Raw genomic sequence first — 10,101 nt, 5'->3', positions numbered from 1 at the left:
GGAGGTGAAGTCAGGTGCAGGAGAGCAGAGTGTAGTGAACAGGCACACTTTTTATTCCGGTCCAACGAAAGCATAAAAGTACATAAATGTGACCAAACACGGAACAACAATTCTGGCGCGTAACAATACCCACATAACATAAATTCAATTTCACACAAAGACGTGGAACAGAGGAATAAATACATGGTGTGATTAGGGAATGAAAACCATGGAACAAGACAAAACAAATGGTGATAAGGGAATTTATATGTTTAAGGTAATGACTAAAGAATTCCACCCTGAAGCGTAATTGATGGATTGTGTAACATACATAATGAACATTTAGAATTATAAACTTCAGTCCAATAAGGTTTGGTCGAGACATGCAGAAATTTGTGTGTGTCTTATTAAGAAAAAACAGAGAACAATTAAAACTATTCATGACCTGACCTGGTTAGAACTCTGAGAAACTTACGGCAGGAAAGGGAGTCCCCGTCAAGGTCCCTCTAATCTCGGTGGGGATGGAACTGCCAGCTTGGTAGTGATAAACGAGTGGTGAGAACTATGTATGTGCATGAAGTAGGGAGGGGTTGAGTTATAAAATAGCATGTCTTTTTATTATGGACTTTAGAACGTCCTCGTGAATAATCTTTACGGACTTTTTGCATAAGCTGAGTCTTTGCCTAATTATTATTAAACCCAGGGTCTGACAAACCTCGGGGATTAGTCAAAGCTTAAATAAGTGTTAGTTATTATCATTTGGGATTGAAAATTCTCGTGACGATGGAAATGTGAAAAATGGAGCAGCGATGGCTAGAAAGCCGGTGACGCCGAACAAACAAGGAGAGGAGCCCGACGTCGGCTGAAGTCGTGACAACTATGTCCATGTTTTACTAATTTGGCGTTAACACGTTCAAGACTCAACACATTTGGAGCATCAGTAAACAATTATATTTTATACCCCTTTTTCTCCTCAATTTCATGATATCCAATTGGTAGTTACAGTCTTGTTCCATCGCTGCAACTCCACTGTACGGACTCGGGAGAGGTGAAGATCGAGAGCCATGCGTCCTCCGTAACACGACCCTGCCAAGCCGCACTGCTTCTCGACACACTGCTCGTTTAACCCGGAAGCCAGCCGTACCAATGTGTTGGAGGAAACACAGTCCAACTGGCAACCGTGTCAGCGTGCACTGTGCCCGGCCCGCCACAGGCGCCACTCGGGAGGCCTAAACCATGTATTTTAACAACATTTTACACCAATGAATGTGCCCTATTGGAATGTAGCCTACTGATTGGAATGTAGCCCACTGATCGGAATGTAGCCTACTGATTGGAATGTAGCCTACTGATTGGAATGTAGTCTACTGATTGGAATGTAGTCTACTGATTAGAATGTAGTCTACTGATTGGAATGTAGCCTACTGATTGGAATGTAGTCTACTGATTGGAATGTAGCCTACTGATTGGAAATGTAGCCTACTGATTGGAATGTAGCCTACTGATTGGAATGTAGCCTACTGATTGGAATGTAGTCTACTGATTGGAATGTAGCCTACTGATTGGAATGTAGCCTACTGATTGGAATGTAACCTACTGATTGGAATGTAGTCTACTGATTGGAATGTAGCCTACTGATTGGAATGTAGCCTACTGATTGGAATGTAGCCTACTGATTGGAATGTAGTCTACTGATTGGAATGTAGCCTACTGATTGGAATGTAGCCTACTGATTGGAATGTAGTCTACTGATTGGAATGTAGCCTACTGATTGGAATGTAGCCTACTGATTGGAATGTAACCTACTGATTGGAATGTAGCCTACTGATTGGAATGTAGTCTACTGATTGGAATGTAGTCTACTGATTGGAATGTAGCCTACTGATTGGAATGTAGCCTACTGATTGGAATGTAGCCTACTGATTGGAATGTAGCCTACTGATTGGAATGTAGCCTACTGATTGGAATGTAGCCTACTGATTGGAATGTAGTCTACTGATTGGAATGTAGCCTACTGAGTGGAATGTATCCTACTGACTGGAATGTAGCCTACTGATTGGAATGTAGCCTACTGATTGGAATGTAGCCTACTGATTGGAATGTAGTCTACTGATTGGAATGTAGCCTACTGATTGGAATGTAGTCTACTGATTGGAATGTAGCCTACTGATTGGAATGTAGCCTACTGATTGGAATGTAGTCTACTGATTGGAATGTAACCTACTGATTGGAATGTAGCCTACTGATTGGAATGTAGTCTACTGATTGGAATGTAGTCTACTGATTAGAATGTAGTCTACTGATTGGAATGTAGCCTACTGATTAGAATGTAGTCTACTGATTGGAATGTAGCCTACTGATTAGAATGTAGTCTACTGATTGGAATGTAGTCTACTGATTGGAATGTAGTCTACTGATTGGAATGTAGTCTAATGATTGGAATGTAGCCTACTGATTGGAATGTAGCCTACTGATTGGAATGTAGCCTACTGATCTGTAGCCTACTGATTGGAATGTACTGATTGGAATGTAGCCTACTGATTGGAATGTAGCCTACTGATTGGAATGTAGTCTACTGATTGGAATAAGCCTACTGATTGGAATGTATCCTACTGATTGGAATGTAGCCTACTGACTGGAATGTCCTACTGATTGGAATGTCTCCTACTGATTGTCTGTAGCCTACTGATTGGAATGTAGTCTACTGATTGGAATGTAGCCTACTGATTGGAATGTAGCCTACTGATTGGAATGTAGTCTACTGATTAGAATGTAGTCTACTGATTGGAATGTAGTCTACTGATTAGTATGTAACCTACTGATTGGAATGTAGCCTACTGACTGGAATGTAGCCTACTGATTGGAATGTAGCCTACTGATTGGAATGTAGCCTACTGATTGGAATGTAGTCTACTGATTGTGTAGTCTACTGATTGGAATGTAGTCTACTGATTGGAATGTAGCCTACTGATTAGAAAGTAGTACTGATTGGAATAAGGATTGGAATGTAGCCTACTGATTGGAATGTAGTCTACTGATTGGAATGTAGCCTACTGATTGGAATGTATGTCTGATTAATAAGGATTGGAATGTCTCCACAGTAGCCTTCCAACAGTATGTCTTTAATAAGGAGGAATGTCTCCACAGTAGTCTTCCAACAGTATGTCTTTAATAAGGAGGAATGTCTCCACAGTAGCCTTCCAACAGTATGTCTTTAATAAGGAGGAATGTCTCCACAGTAGTCTTCCAACAGTATGTCTTTAATAAGGAGGAATGTCTCAGTAGTCTTCCAACAGTATGCTTTAATAAGCAGGAATGTCTTAGCCTTCCAACAGTATGTCTTTAATAAGGAGGAATGTCTCCACAGTAGTCTTCCAACAGTATGTCTTTAATAAGGTCTTTAATAAGGAGGAATGTCTCCACAGTAGTCTTCCAACAGTATGTCTTTAATAAGGAGGAATGTCTCCACAGTAGCCTTCCAACAGTATGTCTTTAATAAGGAGGAATGTCTCCACAGTAGTCTTCCAACAGTATGTCTTTAATAAGGAGGAATGTCTCCACAGTAGCCTTCCAACAGTATGTCTTTAATAAGGAGGAATGTCTCCACAGTAGCCTTCCAACAGTGTCTTTAATAAGGAGGAATGTCTCCACAGTAGTCTTCCAACAGTATGTCTTTAATAAGGAGGAATGTCTCCACAGTAGTCTTCCAACAGTATGTCTTTAATAAGGAGGAATGTCTCCACAGTAGCCTTCCAGTATGTCTTTAATAAGGAGGAATGTCTCCACAGTAGTCTTCCAACAGTATGTCTTTAATAAGGAGGAATGTCTCCACAGTAGCCTTCCAACAGTATGTCTTTAATAAGGAGGAATGTCCCAGGTAGTCTTACCAGTATGTCTTTAATAAGTGTCTCCACAGTAGCCTCAATAAGGAGGAATGTCTCCACAGTAGTCTTCCAACAGTATGTCTTTAATAAGGAGGAATGTCCCACAGTAGGTATGTCTTTAATAAGAGGAATGTCCCAGTGTGGTCAAATAAGGAGGAATGTCTCCACAGTAGCCTTCCAACAGTATGTCTTTAATAAGGAGGAATGTCTCCACAGTAGCCTTCCAACAGTATGTCTTTAATAAGGAGGAATGTCTCCACAGTAGTCTTCCAACAGTATGTCTTTAATAAGGAGGAACCCTGCCTGTATGTCAATAAGGAGGAATGTCTCCACAGTAGTCTTCCCAGGTATGTGAACCCTGTCTTCCAACAGTATGTCAAAAGGTGTCACAGTAGCCTTCCAACAGTATGTCTTTAATAAGGAGGAATGTCTCCACCTTCCAACAGTATGTCTTTAATAAGGAGGAATGTCTCCACAGTAGCCTGTATGTCAATAAGGAGGAATGTCTCCACAGTAGTCTTCCAACAGTATGTCTTTAATAAGGAGGAATGTATCCCAGTAGGTATGTCTTTAATAAGGAAATGTCCCTGTCTTCCAACAGGTCAAAAGGGAATGTCTCCACAGTAGCCTTCCAACAGTATGTCTTTAATAAGGAGGAATGTCTCCACAGTAGCCCCAGGTATGTGAACCCTGTGGTCAAAAGGTCAACGTCGACACCCCAGGTATGTGAACCCTGTGGTCAAAAGGTCAACGTCGACACCCCAGGTATGTGAACCCTGTGGTCAAAAGGGCAACGTCGACACCCCAGGTAGGGCGTGCCCCAGGTAGGACCCCCAGGTGGGCGTGCAAGGTAGGGCGTGCAACGGGCGTGCCGACACCCCAGGTAGGGCGTGCCTTGTCATTCATATTGTCACGACTCTTGTCATAGGGGAAGAAGTGGACCAAAGTGTTCATGATTTACTTTCAAAACACTTCAACAAAATAACAAAGAGCAAAACGACAACGAACAGTTCTGTCAGGTGCACAAACAGAACATAACTACCCACAAACACAGGTGGGAAAAAGGCTGCCGAAGTATGACTCTCAATCAGAACAACGATAGACAGCTGTCCCTGATTGAGAACCATACCCAGCCAAAACATAGAAATAACAAAACATAGAAATAAAGAACATAGAATGCCCACCCAAATCACACCCGGACCAAACCAAATGGAGACATAAAAGGCTTTCTATGGTCAGGGCGTGACACATATTTAAACGATACTTTGTCCTTTAAGGGCCACCGTAGTACCACAAATCCTCAAGACATTATTATTATTATATACATGCCTACAGTTACTGGATGTCAAATTATTTTTTTGTGAATTAAAACCTTCAAAATAAAACCTTCAAAATTCTGTTCTGGGTGCTGTTTTATCCAGCAGAGGACACAGAAGCACAAGGCCCTTTGACCTTTGGTCCCATTAGATTAGACTGAGTTTGATAATGCTGCATTCAGAACAACGTGGGAAGGTGGTATTTACCAGCATACGACTGGGGAAAAAACCCCCACTTTGAACGCCCCTCCAACTGGTAAATACTAGTGGGGAAAACTCATCATCTCTGAACTCCTGACTTCTCCCACATGCTGACCTCTGATGTCACATACTAAGGATATTACCTCTATAGCAGCATTTTTCGGTAGTTAAATGTAACAACAAAACTTTATTTATAAAACGTTTTTATAACATTCAAATTTGTTTACAAGCATGAGAGCTGTACTTTTAGTTTATGGTTGGGCGTTTCTCAGCGAGTTCAAAGCATGTGAAAGCATTCAATTGGCATTTATTTTACGACTAATAACTGGCAAATTCCCACCTCCCACTTGGTTATGAATGCTGCATTATCCCTGTCCAGTAAAACAGTTCATTAGAGATCAGACTTCTGTTTTACTACAGTTACACTGGAAAAAGTCATGACAACCTCTTCTTCCTGTGAACTTTTTTCTGTGATTTTTTGCTCAGCGAACCTTCTTCTCCTCCTCCTTTCCGACCTCTTCCTCCTTCTCCACCCTCCCCTCCTACTCCCTTCTTCCCCACCTCCCCTTCTGTCTTCTCCTCCTCCAGTCTCCTCTTCCCCCTTTTCCACCCTCCTCCTCCTCCTACTCCCTTCTTCCCACCTCTCCCTCCCGTCTTCTCCTCCTCCAGTCTCCTCTTCCACCCTTTTCCACCCTCCCTCCTACTCCCTTCTTCCCCACCTCTCCCTCCCGTCTTCTCCTCCTCCAGTCTCCTCTTCCACCCTTTTCCACCTTCCCCTCCTACTCCCTTCTTCCCCACCTCCCCTTCTGTCTTCTCCTCCTCTCCTCCAGTCTCCTCTTCCCCCTTTTCCACCCTCCCCTCCTACTCCCTTCTTCCCCACCTCTCCCTTCCTCCTCCTCCTCCTCCTCCTCCTCCTCCTCCCCCACCTTCAGCTGGTTCAGATGATTCATCCCTCTGTGTGTGACTCCGTATCATTTGTTTGCCAGGTTACCGTGACAACCGACCGATATCGCATTCGCAGAGCAGACCTTCCATTGACCCTGTTGCTTAGTCTTTTACTGCACTGTAGTTAAAGCAACGTTAGTATTGAGAAATAAGAGGGCTTTGGTCAATGCACACACACACACACACACACACACACACACACACACACACACACACACACACACACACACACACACACACACACACACACAGATATTTTAAAGTGAGTATTCTGTCGAAGGGATAGTTGGGGCTTCAACTTGACTCAAATTGCTTGAGAGATGGCTGGTCGATTCGTCGGGCTGGACTTTTTTTTATTGCAGGGATGGAAGATGTCCAATTTGTAAGTCGCTCTGGATAAGAGCGTCTGCTAAATGACTTAAATGTAAATGTAATGTTAAAGACACAAAGTCTTAAAAAACGTCTGCATTGGTTCTTTTATCACAACGTCAAATCATTTGGGTAACAATAAAGTACCTTACTGTTATTTATTTTATTTTATTTTTAAAACGTTTTTTTTAATATATTTTTTATAAATAGCTTCTGGGCAAAGAACAATTTCTCAAGCAAGAAATTTGCTAGGATGGCCTGATTGGACAAGCCTAATGGGAGGGATATGTAACCTGAAAACTAGCTGTTATTGGCAGAGAGGTTTGAAACTCTCTTTCTCATTGGTTCTATTAACTTATACATCACCAGGCAGGCCAAAACTTCCTCCCACCAAAACAAGATGACATTTCAGTCTGTCTGTCTGTCTGTCTGTCTTTACACTAAAACTGCATTAAAAATTATTTTCACAATTTCACAGTATTATTCCAACCTCATAGTGTGGAAATATAAAACAATATAAAACAAACCCTGCCAGTGCACAGGCAACCCACTCTCTCCACTAACAGACGTGTGCTTGTCTTGTCGTAACATGAGGTTTTATTGCCAGGGAAAGGCCCCTGTCCAGATGCTGTGTGTTATCAGTATAGTCTTATCAGTAGAGCCAGCCTGAGCCGAGCTCTCCCTTTTGAAGTGAAACTAGGGCGATCATTACGTATCTATCACTACACAGGTGATCAATACGTATTTATCACTACACAGGAGATCAATACATTATACCTACAGGAGGTCCTGGGAATCCAACCCACTGTCCTGCTGCATACATTATACCTACAGGAGGTCCTGGGAATCCAACCCACTGTCCTGCTGCGTACATTATACCTACAGGAGGTCCTGGGAATCCAACCCACTGTCCTGCTGCGTACATTATACCTACAGGAGGTCCTGGGAATCCAACCCACTGTCCTGCTGCATACATTATACCTACAGGAGGTCCTGGGAATCCAACCCACTGTCCTGCTGCGTACATTATACCTACAGGAGGTCCTGGGAATCCAACCCACTGTCCTGCTGCATACATTATACCTACAGGAGGTCCTGGGAATCCAACCCACTGTCCTGCTGCGTACATTATACCTACAGGAGGTCCTGGGAATCCAACCCACTGTCCTGCTGCGTACATTATACCTACAGGAGGTCCTGGGAATCCAACCCACTGTCCTGCTGCATACATTATACCTACAGGAGGTCCTGGGAATCCAACCCACTGTCCTGCTGCGTACATTATACCTACAGGAGGTCCTGGGAATCCAACCCACTGTCCTGCTGCAAACATTATACCTACAGGAGGTCCTGGGAATCCAACCCACTGTCCTGCTGCATACATTATACCTACAGGAGGTCCTGGGAATCCAACCCACTGTCCTGCTGCGTACATTATACCTACAGGAGGTCCTGGGAATCCAACCCACTGTCCTGCTGCATACATTATACCTACAGGAGGTCCTGGGAATCCAAGGGTGTGTCACAGTCATACCCCCCCCCCCCCCCCCCCATTCTCAGCTCCAGGGTGTGACACAGTCCTATTCCCCCCCCCCTCCCCCTTCTCAACTCCAGGGTGTGTCACATTCATATCCCCCCCTCCCCCTTCTCAACTCCAGGGTGTGTCACATTCATATCCCCCCCTCCCCCTTCTCAACTCCAGGGTGTGTCACAGTCATTTCAATCCCCCCTCTCATCTCCAGGGTGTGTCACAGTCCTACCCCCCCCTCCCCTTCTCAGCTCCAGGGTGTGTCATAGTCATTTCAATCCCCCTCCCTCCCGGAGAGTTCAGATCTCTGTCCTGCCCTGGCAGAGAGAATGATATGTCTTAATAACCAACAGCAGTTATCACATACCAGTGGATTGGGACATAGTCCTTATTCACCTCTCCAATCAAAATGCCCTAATTCATCTCTCCAATCAAAATGCCCTTATTCACCCCTCCAATGAATATCCAAGCTGTTTGTAAAGTTGACTTTTTTTTAAACTCTGATCTTTATGACATTAATCAAACCACCATTCCCATCACAAGAACATGAAGCAATACGTAAACAAACGACTGGAGAAAGAGGAGAAACCCAGACAGTCTGTACAAAGCTGTGACCTCATCATTGTGGGACGGTGATAAAACAAGGGTGAGGCTGAATCTGTCATAGTTTGTCATGCCAGTAGGTCTGTAGAGACTGGTATCACAACCACAGCGATGTCATTCACAGACAGGTCTATACTGCGCAGTAACCCTGTCATCACTAGAACTGTTGTCATTGTCCACACAGTCAGTTTCACGTTGCTAGTTGACTTTTTCCCCCTTAGGGCCACCGTACTCTTCCGATGTGGGGTCAAAAATATCCTATACTAAATGAATGCTCTGTGTTTATTCATCAGTGGTGTAGCATTGCCTTTAAGACAGTGGTGTGGCATTGCCTTTAAGACAGTGGTTATAGCATTGCCTTTAAGACAGTGGTGTGGCATTGCCTTTAAGACAGTGGTTATAGCATTGCCTTTAAGACAGTGGTTATAGCATTGCATTTAAGACAGTGGTTATAGCATTGCATTTAAGACAGTGGTTATAGCATTGCATTTAAGACAGTGGTTATAGCATTGCCTTTAAGACAGCGGTGTAACATTGCCTTTAAGACAGTGGTGTAACATTGCCTTTAAGACAGTGGTGTTGCATTGCCTTTAAGACAGTGGTGTAACATTGCCTTTAAGACAGTGGTTATAGCATTGCCTTTAAGATAGTGGTGTAGCATTGCCTTTAAGACAGTGGTTATAGCATTGCCTTTAAGACAGTGGTTATAGCATTGCCTTTAAGACAGTGGTTATAGCATTGCCTTTAAGACAGTGGTTATAGCATTGCCTTTAAGACAGTGGTGGAGCATTGCCTTTAAGACAGTGGTGTAACATTGCCTTTAAGACAGTGGTTATAGCATTGCCTTTAAGACAGTGGTTATAGCATTGCCTTTAAGACAGTGGTGTAACATTGCCTTTAAGACAGTGGTGTAGCATTGCCTTTAAGACAGTGGTGTAACATTGCCTTTAAGACAGTGGTGTAACATTGCCTTTAAGACAGTGGTGTAACATTGCCTTTAAGACAGTGGTGTAACATTGCCTTTAAGACAGTGGTGTTGCATTGCCTTTAAGACAGTGGTGTAGCATTGCCTTTAAGACAGTGGTTATAGCATTGCCTTTAAGACAGTGGTTATAGCATTGCCTTTAAGACAGCGGTGTAACATTGCCTTTAAGACAGTGGTGTAGCATTGCCTTTAAGACAGTGGTTGTAGCATTGCCTTTAAGACAGCGGTGTAACATTGCCTTTAAGACAGTGGTGTAGCATTGCCTTTAAGACAGTGGTTATAGCATTGCCT

The 10,101-nt window shown here is 43.3% G+C and overlaps 1 long non-coding RNA gene across 1 annotated transcript; it reads right to left on the bottom strand.

The window, feature by feature from the left end:
- Window positions 1-3,512: 3,512 nt before the first annotated feature.
- On the bottom strand, window positions 3,513-4,346 carry LOC127927312 (uncharacterized). Its single transcript, XR_008126906.1, has 2 exons — window positions 4,300-4,346; window positions 3,513-3,592 (listed from the first exon to the last, which is right to left on the bottom strand). It is a non-coding gene; the product is annotated as an uncharacterized LOC127927312 (long non-coding RNA).
- Window positions 4,347-10,101: the final 5,755 nt, after the last annotated feature.

The sequence above is a fragment of the Oncorhynchus keta genome, unplaced genomic scaffold, assembly GCF_023373465.1.
Source record: "Oncorhynchus keta strain PuntledgeMale-10-30-2019 unplaced genomic scaffold, Oket_V2 Un_scaffold_11571_pilon_pilon, whole genome shotgun sequence".
NCBI classification, from domain to species: domain Eukaryota; kingdom Metazoa; phylum Chordata; class Actinopteri; order Salmoniformes; family Salmonidae; genus Oncorhynchus; species Oncorhynchus keta.
Note: the sequence above shows the minus strand (reverse complement) of the source record. Positions and strands in the feature narration are given on the sequence as shown.